General features: G+C 41.7%; 1 long non-coding RNA gene across 6 annotated transcripts in view; it reads left to right on the forward strand.

The window, feature by feature from the left end:
- The first annotated feature begins 10,325 nt into the window (after positions 1 to 10,325).
- The window catches only part of LOC135967497 (uncharacterized), a 39,188-nt gene continuing 35,985 nt past the window's right edge, over positions 10,326 to 13,528 (forward strand). For 3 of the 6 annotated variants that reach the window (XR_012424935.1, XR_012424938.1, XR_012424936.1), the window contains exons 1-2: positions 12,114 to 12,255; positions 13,306 to 13,510. This is a non-coding gene — a long non-coding RNA (uncharacterized lncRNA). Of the gene's footprint in view, positions 10,796 to 11,862; positions 12,018 to 12,113; positions 12,256 to 13,305; positions 13,511 to 13,528 lie in introns of those variants that run through there. The other 3 variants (XR_010581660.2, XR_012424937.1, XR_012424939.1) reach the window with 2 other exon arrangements.

The raw sequence follows: 13,528 nt of genomic DNA on the forward strand, positions 1-13,528 counted from the left end.
AAATTCCTGCTTTGCATCAAACAGACTGACCGGGCAGGCCTCACAGTTGTGCAAAGCCCTGAAAGCACAGGCTTGGCTGCAGATGTCGGATGACTTTCCAGACCAGTTTTGGAAAAAGCTCTTGAGGATCAGAAGCTCCTGGGATTTCTGGTATCACCTGATTTCATGGAGAGAGACAGTCCAGGGCTGGGAATTATGTGGCATCTATGTGTTTCCCAGTTGCGGGGTCCATCTGGCCGATGGTTAAGGTGGTCAGCGACTTTCAGAGGCCTGGAATTCATGACAGATGCTGTCGCTAATGTGCTTGGTGCCCCACTGAGGCTGCTGAGCAGTGCTTCCCGTGCGCCCGATGGCTCTTCTGGGTGCCTCTGAGAGCAAAAGTGGCCTCGGAGTCCGAAGGAGGGTAAAGTGGCCACAGCTGCAGACACGAAGTCCAGACTTTAGCTCTGGACCACATCCAAGTGCATCCTGCATTAAGTTCAGGCACATCAAACTGCCCAGTCAAGGTCTGCCAAAGGAAGGAGTCTGCAAATGACACAATCAAACACACTCTTAATTTGTGTTTATATTATTCACTCCATTTTTGATAAATTACTACAATTTTTAAAATTACGTCTAGTAGTTTTATCAGTTGCTGAGAAGAGTGTTGAAGTCCAAACTTACAATTGTGGATTTGTTGATTCTCCTTTCAACTTTGTTGGTTTTCACCTTATGCATTTTAAGGCTCTGTTCTTGGTGTGAACACATGTAAGACCATTTTGTCTTCATGGTAAATTAATTTTTAAAAATCATTATGTAATGTCCCTCTTTGTCTCCAGTAATTCTTTGCTCTGAGTTCTACTATATTAGTATTAATGTAGTGACTTCCAGTTTTAAGTTAATGTTTGCATGGTACACTTATTTTAGTGCTTTTCATTTTCAATCTACCTATGTCATTGTATTTCAAGTGAGTTTTTTTGTAGATCCAGCATAATGTTGAATCATGTTTGGTTTTTTGTTTTTTAATCCACTCTGCCAATCTCTGTCTTTTAATTACTGTATGTAGACCACTTCAAGAATTGCCTTGTAGCAATTCTGATACATGAGGACTGAAGTCTGCCATTTTGTTATTTGCTTTCTGTTTGTTTCCTATCTTCCTTCCTTCCTTCCTTCCTTCCTTCCTTCCTTCCTTCCTTCCTTCCTTCCTTCCTCCCACCCTCCCTCTCTCTCTCTCTTTCTCTCTCTCTCTCTCTCTTCTTTCGGCAATGGAGTCTTGCTCTTGTTGCCCAGGCTGGAGCACAGAGGCGCAATCTTGGCTCGCTGTAACCTCTACCTCTTGGGTTCAAGCAGTTCTCCTGCCTCAGCCTCCTGAGTAGCTGGGATTACAGGCATGCACCAGCACACCCAGCTAATTTTTGTATTTTTAGTAGAGATGGGGTTTCGCCATATTGGCCAAGCTGGTCTCGAACTCCTGACCTCAGATGATCCACCTGCCTCAGCCTCCCAAGGTCCTGGGATTACAGGCATGCACCACCACACCCAGGCTTATAGTGTTTTTGATCATACAGCTTTGGATAGTTTTCTTAGTGGTTGCTCTAGGTATAACAATATACATATGTAACTAATCACAGTCTACTAATATTGATGTTTAACCAATTCTAGTGTGGTTTAACAACCTTTCCTACATTTACAACCCTTTACTCTCTCCACTTTTAAAATAAAATTTCTGTCGTGTTTCCTCCTTATACATTGAACACCACATTAGGTGTAGAGTTTTTGCTTTAACAGTCAAATATTATTTAAGAAACTCATGAAAAATTGGATAGTCTTTCATATTTGCCCTTATTTTTACTCATTTTGATGCTCTTTCCTGTCTTAAGCTTCAAGCTGTGAGCTATTGTGTCCGGCCTCATTCTTAAAGGATATTTTCACTGGATGTAGAATTCTGGGTTGACAGTTCTTTTTTTTTTTTTTTTCTGTACTCGAAAATTGCTTTCTACTTTCTTCCAGTTCCAGGATTTCAGGTTGAAAATGTTGGGCCAGACGTGATAGCTGATGCCTATAATCCCAGCACTTTGGGAGGCTGAAGCAAGAGGATCACTTGAGCCCAGGAGTTCAAGACCAGCCTGGGCAACACAGGGAGATCCTGTCCCTACAAAAAATACAAAAGTTAGTTGGACATGGTGGCGTGTACCTGTGGTCCCAGCTGCTTGGGAGGCTGAGGCTAGAGGATCACTTGAGCCTGGGAAGTTGAGGCTGAAGTGAGCCATGATTGCACCACTGCCCTCCAGACTAGGCCACAGAGTGAGACTCTATCTCTCTCTAAGAAAAAAAAAAAAGAAAAAGAAAGAAAGAAGAAAGAGAGAGAAAGAAAGAAAGAAAGAGAGAAAGAAAAAAAGAAAGAGAGAGAAAGAAAGAAAAAGAAAGAAAGAAAGAAAGAAAGAAAGAAAGAAAGAAAGAAAGAAAGAAAGAAAGAAAGAAAGAAAGAAAGAAAGAAAAAGAAAGAAAAGGAAGGAAGGAAGGAAGAGGAGAAAGAAAGTTATTTAAATTGGGGCTCTGCAAGTAATGTGTTGTTTCTCTCTGATGCTTTCAAGATTTTTTCCTTTGCTTTATTTTGTTTGTTTGTTTGTTTCCAGAAACTTAATTATGATGTGTCTTGGCATCAATTTATTTGGGCTTATTATGTTTGGGAATCACTCAGATTCTTCAGTCTGTAGATTTATGTCTTTTCCCAAATTTGAGACATTTCAGCCTTTATTTTTTCAAACACTTTTTCAGTCCCCCCCTCTCTCTCTCCTGCTGGATCTCTGTTAACACATATGTTAGCACTGTAGTTATTGTCTTATAGATCCCTGACATGCTGTAATTGTTCTCTTTTCTTAACCTCCTTTTTTCTGCTGCTCACATTGGGTAAATTTTATTGATCTGTCTTCAGGTTCATTGATTCTATCCTCTTTTATGTCCACTCTACTATTGAGCATATCCAGCAAGCTTTTTATTGTGGTTATCATATTTTTCAGTTCTCTAACTTCCATTTGGTTTCTTTTTGTAATTTTTGTTTCTTTGGTGAAATTTTCTAATTTTTTACTCCAAAAAAATTGCAATTGCTTTTTGAGGCATTTGATAGTTGCCTGAAAATGCTTGTTAGATAATACTCTATCTGATTTATCTTAGTGTTAGTGTCTGTTACTTTTTTCTCATTTCTGTGGGATTTTTCTGATTCTTGGCATGTCAAGCATTTTTAAAATCGTATCCCAGATTATTTTCTCTATTACGAGTCCGTGAATCCTATTTAATTTTTCCTTAAATGTAATCCTATTTAATCTTTTTTAAAATTGCAATTGCTTGTTGAGGCATTTGATAGTTGCCTGAAAGCCCTTGTTAGATAATACTCTATCTGATTTATCTTGGTGTTAGTGTCTGCTATTTTTTTTTTCTCATTCTGTGAGATTTTTCTGATTCTTGGTATGTCAAGCATTTTTTAAAATTGTATCCCAGATATTTTGCATATTATGAGACCGTGAATCCTATTTAAACTTCTTTTAAGTGGGTATAGTGCCAGGGCCAGGTGGGTGTGTTTGGTCAGCTTCCTAATAGACTCCTCCAAACCCTCTGGCAAAAATGGGGCGCTGACTCACACTGCATTGTTGCAGATGGGTGGGATGAAAGTTCAAGTCCTTCCTCATCCCACATTCATCTTCCTGGTCAAAGTGGGACGCTGACTCACACCACCTTGTTGCCTCTGAGTGTGATTGTGTGACCAGCTCCCTGACTGGCTCCACTGCCTTCAGGGTTGTGGGGTGGGAGGGAAGGGAGGAAAGGTAGAAGGCTGACTCACACCACCTTGTTGCTACGAGTAGGGGTGGAGGGTTGGCTCCCCTCTGCATATTATTGATATCAGGAAAGGGGGGAAGCAGAGCATCAGCTACCCTTCCTTATGGCACCCTAGTCTGCCTTGTTGATGCCAAGTGGAGGTGAAGGGTCAGCACCCAAAGGAGCTTGATGACAGGGCCTGGAGGGGTGAAGCCTCGTTGTAACCAGCTCTGCCTTTTACTGCATCATCAAATGTCATTGCTGCTGGGTGGGGGTGAAGGCGCCGCTCACTGTTTGACCCCACTGACACCACCCCTGTGCGGGAATCAGAGCACTGTCTGCTTCCAGGCAGAGGATGGAATCTCAGCTCCTCCTGCCACCCACTTCTGCCAGGCAGGGGATGCAAGATTATCTCTGTGCTCAGCCCCGCCAATACCACCAGACTGGGAAATCAGAGTTCCCCTGCTTGCTTCTCCAGGGCAGAGGGTAGTACAGTTTTTCTGTTGATGTTTGGCTGGTGTAGGGCTGATATTGCTAAAAGGTTTTCTATTCGTAGTCCATCCATTCCAAGACCTTTGGCTAAAGAGAACACACTTTTGTTAAAGTTTTTGTTTCATTGTCTGTGCCTGTTGGTAGTTCTGGGATGGAGGTTTCTGTGGTGCCCTGTCTATGGCATACGAGAAGCAGAAGAAAACAGAGAACTCGTCACCCCGCAGTTCATCAACCCTTGATGTCTCTGGACAGCCCATCTTCTTCCATGTGTCTTTTCAGAGTTTTGCTATGCTTGTTTATTGTTTTGTTTCCAAAGATTTCTTTGTGTAGAAGGAAGGACTTTTATTTTTTATGTCGTTAGTTTCTCTGAACTTTCAGAAAGAGATGTGAAAAGCCTTTCAAACTTCACAGAGCTCCCTTCTATTGGTTGTGTCTAGGACTCAAAAATATGGCAACTTGGCTTTCTGAGATGTTCTGCCTTTATTCTCCTCCCTCCCTTTAGTCTAAACCTTCTCTCTCTGTCGTCTTTGTTGTCCCTATCCTGCTTGATTTTCATTCCACTAGGAGGCTCTCTTCAGTGCAGGGCCTGCCCTAAAAGGGATCCCTGGCAGGTGATTTCGGAGGAGCTACACTGCTCCATCCCCTTCAGCTTATGTTACACAAGCCCCTTGAGCCCTGCTGGTATTGGAGAAAGCAAACCCCTTCTTTTAGAGCTGCTGTTCTGGAATCATCCCACCCCAACGCTTTCCTTGCTTCCTCCTACACAAGATGTCACTTGTAGTCAGGTGGCTTTTATCAACACCCCATATTTTGGGATTCGTGAGAACATCCTGTCACCATGTTTTTAAAAAACATATTGTCCCTGGTGTTTGGTGTTTTGTTTCGATACCTAGCTGCTTTGTCTTTCTTTTTTTTTTAGTGTGGCAATGCAAAGAAACTAAACAACTTCACTGCCACTGTTGTCTTCCAGAATTCCGTCTTTTCATTCTTCGTCTCCTGTTGTCCGTTCTTCTCACGACAGCCAGAGTGGTGTCTTCTCTGCACTGTTCCTTCATGGATAAAGTAACATCACTGGTGTTCACAGGTTATCCAAATCAAAGAGAGAATTCTCGTTTTAAGTCACTGACAGATTTAAACCACCCCTCCTACAAGTTCAGCAATGATAATTAAGGTCAAGGAAAACTTAAGCTAGTCTTTTGAGGCCACAGTGTCCAAGGACGAGATGTACTTTTTAAATTTAAAATTTCTATAATGGCATTGACATTTTACAATGAGACATAACTAAAATATATAAGCATGCAGTTAAAATAATCGTAGAACGCTCTTGCTACATGACTGAGACCAAGAGATTGATTCTTTCCTACTGATGCTTTCGGGAATTTTTTTTCAATTAGAGGCTTGATGTTTCCATAGTTTACAGTGCATAGAGATTAAAATGTGTAATACTATCACCTTTTTAAATAAAATGGGAGTACATTTATAAGAAATTAATATAATCTCAGTAATTTGCTAATTTACAATGGAAAAGAGAATCAAAAGATAATTCAAAACCCCTGATTAAAGGAAGCCTACTATTTTTTAAAAGAAATGCCTAATTTTTTTATTGGTGCTCAAACTTAAAATGAATTTATCATATTAAATATGCAAAAGGAAATAATGCAAAATGTACTGGCTGATGGTTGCTAATACGGTTTTATTGTGAATCATACTAGACATGTATGCCCGACCTCCAAATAAATAAGGTTGCTTCTCTCCAGTATCTCAGAAAGTCATTTTCATTTTTAAAATGCAGATCTAGTAACTGTTCTCATAACCTTTAACACCCTTTTTTCACAGAGACTATCTTAATGAATTTAGGCCTTTTTTGGTGAACACATTCTTTAGTCACCTCAATCTATGTAAATATTAAATAGTTAACTATTGAAAGCCTGAACACTTTTATTTAAAATATGATTTTCTAATATTATTTTTTAGATTTCTGATAATATGTTGTTACAATGAGTACACACACACACACACACACACTCATACTTCCAAAATAGTTCATTTTATACAATACAAGCTCTTTTGTATAAATTAACAAGGAAGCCTTAACATTTATGTGGAAATGCAAAAGACCTAAATAACCAAAACAACTTTATGAAATAAAACAAAGCTAGAGGAGTTACATTTTATTTAAATAATTAATATAAAACTACAGTATTTACAATAGTGTGATATTGGCATAAGAATGGACATATAAATAAATGGAGGAGAATATGAAGTCCAGAAACAGAAAATGAACATTTATGGTCTAAACAACTGATTTTCTATAGAGGTGCCAAGATACCTCAACAAGGGAAGGATAGTCTTTTCCATAAATAGTGATGGGACAATTAGATATTTGTAGAGGGAAAAAAAAGCTCAAGCCTTCCTACATGTTCCGTATCATACACAAAAATTAACACAAAATGGATTATGGTCTAATTTTTTTCCATTGATTTATGCAACTTTATTGAAGAAAAGTAAATCAATTACCAGAATTGAAAAATCTTTATTGAAGAAAAGATCAATCAGTTGATTGATCACTCATCCATTCACAATTTGCATCATTTGCAACATAATATCTATTGGATGCACCTAAAGCTGTGCTTATAAGAAATTTAGAACATTAAATGTTTATGTTAGAAAAGTAAAAGTCTCAAATTAACAAAGTAAGTTTGTACTACAAGACAGAAAAAGGGAAGCAAAATAAACTAAAAGCTAGAAGAAGAAAGGAAATGACAAAGATATGAGGAATCAAGAAAATTGAAAACATTAAAACAAAAGAGAAAATCAACCCAAAAGTTGTGGGAGGTTTTGGAAGAGATAAATAAAATTGATAAACACCTAGCAAGATTGACAAAGATGAAGAGAAGATGTAAATGACCAACATTAGGCAGAAAAGAGGGGTTCTAACTATAGAACCTACAGACATTAAAAGCTTAATAAGGGAATAATATGAACAAGTCTATCCAAAATTCAATAACTTAAATGTTCTAATTCCTTGAAAAACACAAAGAAGACTCGCCCACTATAAAATAGATGATTTAAGTAGTTTTATATTAAAGAAATGGAATTCATAGTTTAAAACATGCTGAAAAGGAAATCTCCAGGCATAGACGTCTTCCTTGGGTAATTATACCAAACTTTTAAAGATGAAATAACATGAGTTTTACATAAACTATTCCAGAAAACAAAAGTGGAGAGAACACGTCCCAGCTCATTTTACAAAGCCAGCATTATGCTGATATCAAAGCCAAAGACGGTACAAAGAAGGAAAACTACAGACCAATTCTCCTTCTGAAGACAAAAGTTTACAACAAATATCAGTAAATCACAGCTATTAATACATAAAAAGAAAGATACATTACAACTAGGTGTGGTTTATTCAGCAGATGCAAGCCTGGTTCAATATTTGAAAATCAACCAATGTTATCTGCAATTTTGACAGACTGAAGAAAAAATAAAACACCACAGGATCATACCAGTTGATGCAGCAAAAGCATTTGACCAGATCAAACATCCATTTATAATCATAACTCTCAGAAAACTAGAGCTAGAAGAAAACTTTCTCAACCTAAAAAACGAGGAACTACAAATTAAAGCTAACATCACACTTAATGACTAAAGTCTAAATGCTTTTCCCCTAAAATCAGGACCAAGGTAAAGGTGTCTGATCTTCCCACTACTGTTCAACATCGTACTGGGAATCCTGGACATTACAATAATGTAAGAAAAGAAAAGCCATGCAAATTAGAAAGGAAAAAATAAGTCTATCCTTATTTGCAGATTGCATGGTTGTCTACATAGAAAATCCCAAGGAATCTAAAAAAAAAACAAAAAAATCCTAAAACTAGTAAGTGAGTAAAGCAAGATCACTGAATGCAAAGTCAACACATAAATATCAACCATATTACATATTAGCCAAAAACAGTTGGAAACTGAAATAAAAAACATAAGCTTACTTACAATAGCTCCAAAAAAGCGAAACAAATCTAACAATGTTCCTCTTTTTAAGACCATAGCTCCTGTTGGGATGGTCTTTTTTGCCAGGTTCTGGTAACATTTCCTTCCCCCGATGTCAACCCTGGCAGTGATAATGACTCCACTGTCACCAGTCACAGGGCGCCTCACCAACTCTGCCCAGGCTTTGTAAAAGTCCCTTTTATTGGATGTCTTTAAGTGTCCCATATGTTTCTTTTTTTTTCCTTTTTCTTTCTTTTTTTTTTTTTTTTTCCCAGACGGAGTCTCGCTCTGTTGCCCAGGCTGGAGTGCGGTGGCGCAATCTGGGCTCGCTGCAAGCTCCGCCTCCCGGGTTCACACCATTCTCCTGCCTCAGCCTCCGGAGGAGCTGGGACCACAGGCGCCGCCACCACACCCGGCTAATTCTTGTTTTTGTTTTCTTAGTGGAGACGGGGTTTCACCGTATTAGCCAGGATGGTCTCCATCTCTTGACCTCGTGATCCGCCCACCTCGGCCTCCCAAAGTGCTGGGATTATAGGCGGAAGCCACCGCGCCCGGCCTAAGTATCCCATTGTTTCTTAACAATTGACTATGCCAAAGTGAGGATTTTTATCTTTTATTCTTTGTTATTATGCCAGCATCTACAATTATGCCCATCACACAGCAGGTTTTCAATAAGTGTCTGTAGAATGAATATATGTTTGGACCACTTTCTCTCCATTAAAACATGAATAGTAATTCTTTAAGCATTTTTTTAAAGAAATTTATGGTGCACCATTTGATGTTTAACCTTAAGCATTTCTATTAATCGGTTACCAAAAATGCATGCTATCTGGTGTTGGAGTGGATGTGAAGAAACGGCATAAACTGATATAGCCTCTTTGAGGACTATTTGTTAGCATCTGTAACATGTTCATTTGTACACATTTTAATGGCACAATTCTATTTTGGCGCTTGTGCAAAGAAATAATCTCACAGATATCAAAAGATGCAAGAACAATGCTATTTACCACATATTATTTATAATAGTGAAAACTGGAAACAAACTAAACATCCATCACAAAGAATTGATTAAATAAACATGATATACACTTAACAATGCAGTTAAGGAACAGAATGATTTCATTCTCTATAGCTTGACCAGATGACTCCACTAGGAGACAACTTCACATGTTAAAAGCAAGTTGTAAAGAAGCTGTAACCATGTTTTAAAAAATGCATTGTTTGCTGTAGTCTAAAGTCTAGAGTTAGGCATCAGTGGACATTGGTTGTACTTGGGAGGTGGGCTGGAGATTAGATGGGGGAGTTACATTATAGCTTTATGGGCTGCTATGTTTTAATCAAATTTAGTGTCTAGATTTTTTTTAAAGAAACGTTTAAATATATTTACGTTAAATAATAAACAGGGGAGTCCGGACGCGGTGGTTCACTCCTGTAATCCCAGCACTTTGGGAGGCAGAGATGGGCGGATCACCTGAGGTCAGGAGTTCGAGACCAGCCTGGCCAACATGGTGAAACCCCATCTCTACTAAAAATACAAAAAATTAGCAGGGCGTGGTGGCGCGCGCCTGTAATCCCAGCTACTCGGGGGAGGCTGAGGCAGGAAAATCTCTTGAACCTGGGAGGCGGAGGTTGCAGTGAGCCGAGATCGCCGCATTGCACTCCAGCTTGGGCAACAAGAGCAAAATTCGGCTCATTTAACAGCCTTGCTCAGTACAGAACTTAAGGAGGATAAAATAACAAGTTGCCAAGTTGCCAAGCTTATTACAAAGCGAACAAATATGGTTGAGTTGACTGTTTATTATACTGTTACCTTTAGCCTTCTCATTAGAAGTTCAAGGATTTTTATATGGAAAACTGCATTTAATAAAACAGAAGCAAGGGATTTGAGTATTAATAAGCCAATTAAGTTGTTTATAAAAAATAAGTCTTTTTTTATTATTATTTTGTCCTTCCCCCAAAAAAGCACACATGATACCGAGTAAGCTTCATTTTTGCACAGACGGAAAATTCCGTCCGATGAAGGGGCACTTCCGCCGGAAACGATCCCAGGCAGGGAGACCAGTTCCTTTCCCGCTGTCCCGGGACTTTGCCTGGAAATTGCCTGAAGACTTCGGACCGCAAGGAACGGACCCTGCCCGAACCCCAGCCCACCGGGCCCCCAGACCTCGCAGAGCGAAGCCGGGGGACACGCCCGGTCGCGGGCGTTTGGGGAAGCCCTCACTCTTGGCAGAGCCAGGCGGGGAGCGCGCGGAGGGAGCGGCGGGGCAGGGCGCTCGCGGCAGCCGCTCCGCGAGGTACCCCGGCAGGCTGGAGCCACGCGGGTCCGGGAGCGGCTTCGCCCCGCTAAGCACCCCGAAGCCGGGCTCCTGTGTGCCCCGCCAAGACCCAGAGGTCAGGGCCCCTGTCCTCGCGCCGCGCCACCTGGGGATGTGCCCTCCCCCACGTCCCCCGGGAAGGTTGCTGGGAAGCAAAGCTTCACGCGTGTGTTCACCCGGATCGCACTGACTTCGTGACCAATCCTCGGGTGAATAGGTTCTACTATTTACATTTATCATCTCACGGAAGAAAGTATTGATGTTACGGAATAATATTGAGCGGATAAATGCTCAATATGTATAATTTAATAAAAAGATGTTCCCACGATATTATGACCGTATTTCCCTGGTTTGGTTAAAAAAAATCAACAGGTGCTCATGTAAGGTTTAAGTGGGGACATCTCTGGGAGATCCATGATTTGCTTGATAGCCATTTTTCTTTTCTTTTTCTTTTTTTTTTTTGGCGGGGGGGGACGGAGTTCCTGGTTCAAGCAATTCTCCTGCCTCAGACTCCCGAGTAGCTGGGACTATAGGCGCGCGCCACCACACCTGGCTATTTTTTTTCTATTTTAATAGAGTCGGGGTTTCACCGTGTTGCGCAGGCTGGTAGCAAACTCAGGCAATCCGCTTGCACTGGCCTCCCAAAGTGCTGGGATTACAGGCGTGAGACACCGCGCCCGGCCATAGCCATTTTTTCTCGTTTTGCGTTGTGCGTATTTTCATTTATTATGTATTTTTGAAGGTGTGTGTTTTTCTTTTCTTTTGTTCCCCTTTCCTGAAACCCTGTTGGTCAGGGTCACAGGTACTATTCTTCTATAGTAATGCTGTGCTACGTGTGCAATCACATTTCACAGCCTTCTTCCCAAGACAGATTTGTATGTACCTTGACATCTAGGAGCTGCTTTGAGTTGAAAAGGCAAATTGATGGAGGGAGTATCCTTGTTTTTCTTTCTTTCTTCCTTTGTATTGAAAAATGTGTAAGCACCCAGAAACGTAGGAAACGGTAAAATGAGCATCTGTCTATAGTCATGCATGTCCTTGATGTAAGAAAAGTTAACCTTTTGCCATATTCGCTTTGTTAGTTTTTGCTGAAAAATTGTAAAGTGAATTAACTATCCTGTCAATGTTAAATGCTTCCCTGTGCATGTCTTTGTAAAAACTAGTATTTTCCAATATAATTCCACTTAACAGTTAAGCATAACGGCAATGTTCTTTAATATTTATAATTGCCAGTACACATCCAAATTTCTCAAATTGTTTCCAACGTATTTGGCAGCTGTTTTTCCAATCAGGATTTGATGGAGAACCACGCACTGTATTTGCCAGCAAAGTTCAAACTTCCCCGATAACTTCTAGGGGCTCTGGCTGAACCTGGGCAGGCGAGGCTGTCAGGGACGTCTTCCAGTCATCCAATAGAGAAAACGCTGCAAAGTAAGTCGTGGCGTGGAGGTTTCTGGGAAACGTAGTCTTCAATCCTGATCGCTCGCGCGCCACACTAGGAACGGGTCCTCTGGATGACATCTGCGCATGCGCAAGCTTAGCTCGTTGCTTCCCGCCGGGCTCGGGCAGGGAGGTGGTCCCGGGGCCTTTGGGTGTCGCGAGTCGGGAAGGTGCGCACGTGAAGTGGGACGCGGGGAGACCGGGTCTCTCCACAGCCTGTCAACTTCTAGTGAGAATTGGGCTTGTGATTCAGAGGGTGGGAACGGGAAGCCAGGGTGGACCCCAGGGGCGACCCCCCCATGCTAGAGGTCCCGGGGACGCAGGTGCGGCTGCACCCCCTTTAGGAACAGGTGCTCAGTGCGAACCTTGAGAAAAGCCCATGCCCGATGCGGCAGAGGAGAGCCCGTTTATAAACGTTGACCAAAGTGCCAGAACTCGTGGGCGCCAGGTCTGTGGCAAGACCCCGAGGTGTGGAGAGCGAAAGAGCTGGGTAAATTCCAGCTGTGTCACCTGTAAGCGGGGGCGAGGGCAGGAACCGGGTAAGAGGTTTCTCGCCTGAAAATGACGGTGTTAATGCCTGCTTCATGGCGTTGTTTTGAAACTTAGTTAAGTCATACCTGTAAAGCAAACAGCCAAGTGCAGTTACTAAACCCTGAGTGAGTGACAGCTGCTGCTGTATTTAGAAGACACTTTGTTCTTTTCATTGGATGACTCACCTAAACCTCACAAGCACTCTGAGGCCGGTATAGCCGTCTGCATTAAAAATAACAGCCGAGGTTCAGGTTGGTGGAGCAGTGCGCCCAGGTCACAAGCTAGCAGTGAGGAAATTTAGGTTCAAGGACAGGTGTGATTTATTTCCGATCTCAGGTGCTGTCGAATATCACACCTGCCTAAAACCAGTCCTGCAGTCTTTACGGCACTGAGCAGTGACACGACCCAAAATACACAGGGATATAATGGGAAGTGAATGTGGGTAGAACCTTACCTTGTGTCAGATATATTTTAGGCTTTCTGGTAGGGTCTGGTCAGATCCCTTGGGTCACAGGAAGGCTCTTAGCCACTCACTACCAAGCTGTCTATGTTTTCAGTCCAATGTATTGAATTCCAGAGGGCCAGGTTTATGTCCCTAAAATTCGTTTCCCGGGCCCTTGGTTCCAGCTTCCAAGAAATAATTTCACAGGAAAGCAAAGCAGCTCTTGCGAATTAGGAAGCAGGGGGCCCCTGGGAACAGGAATCTTTCCCGGAAAGAGAGCACCCCTCTGACCTTACTACTCTCCAGAGCTTCGGAGCAGAGGCAGAAGAGCCCAGACAGCAGGAAGCACAGCCAGAAACAGTGCCAGAATGAGCCGGATCTGGTGATGTCACTATCTCTGGAAACCACAAGCATCTGTGACAGTGGAATGCCTGAACCTGCTTTGAGAAGACCAAGGGGAGACAGGAGGCCACTTCAATGGAGAGCTTGTGGGGAGGTCTATGGGTAAGAGGTAAGCAGGCAGAGGGTA

The sequence above is a fragment of the Macaca fascicularis genome, chromosome 15 (genome assembly GCF_037993035.2).
Source record: "Macaca fascicularis isolate 582-1 chromosome 15, T2T-MFA8v1.1".
In the NCBI taxonomy this organism is placed as follows: domain Eukaryota; kingdom Metazoa; phylum Chordata; class Mammalia; order Primates; family Cercopithecidae; genus Macaca; species Macaca fascicularis.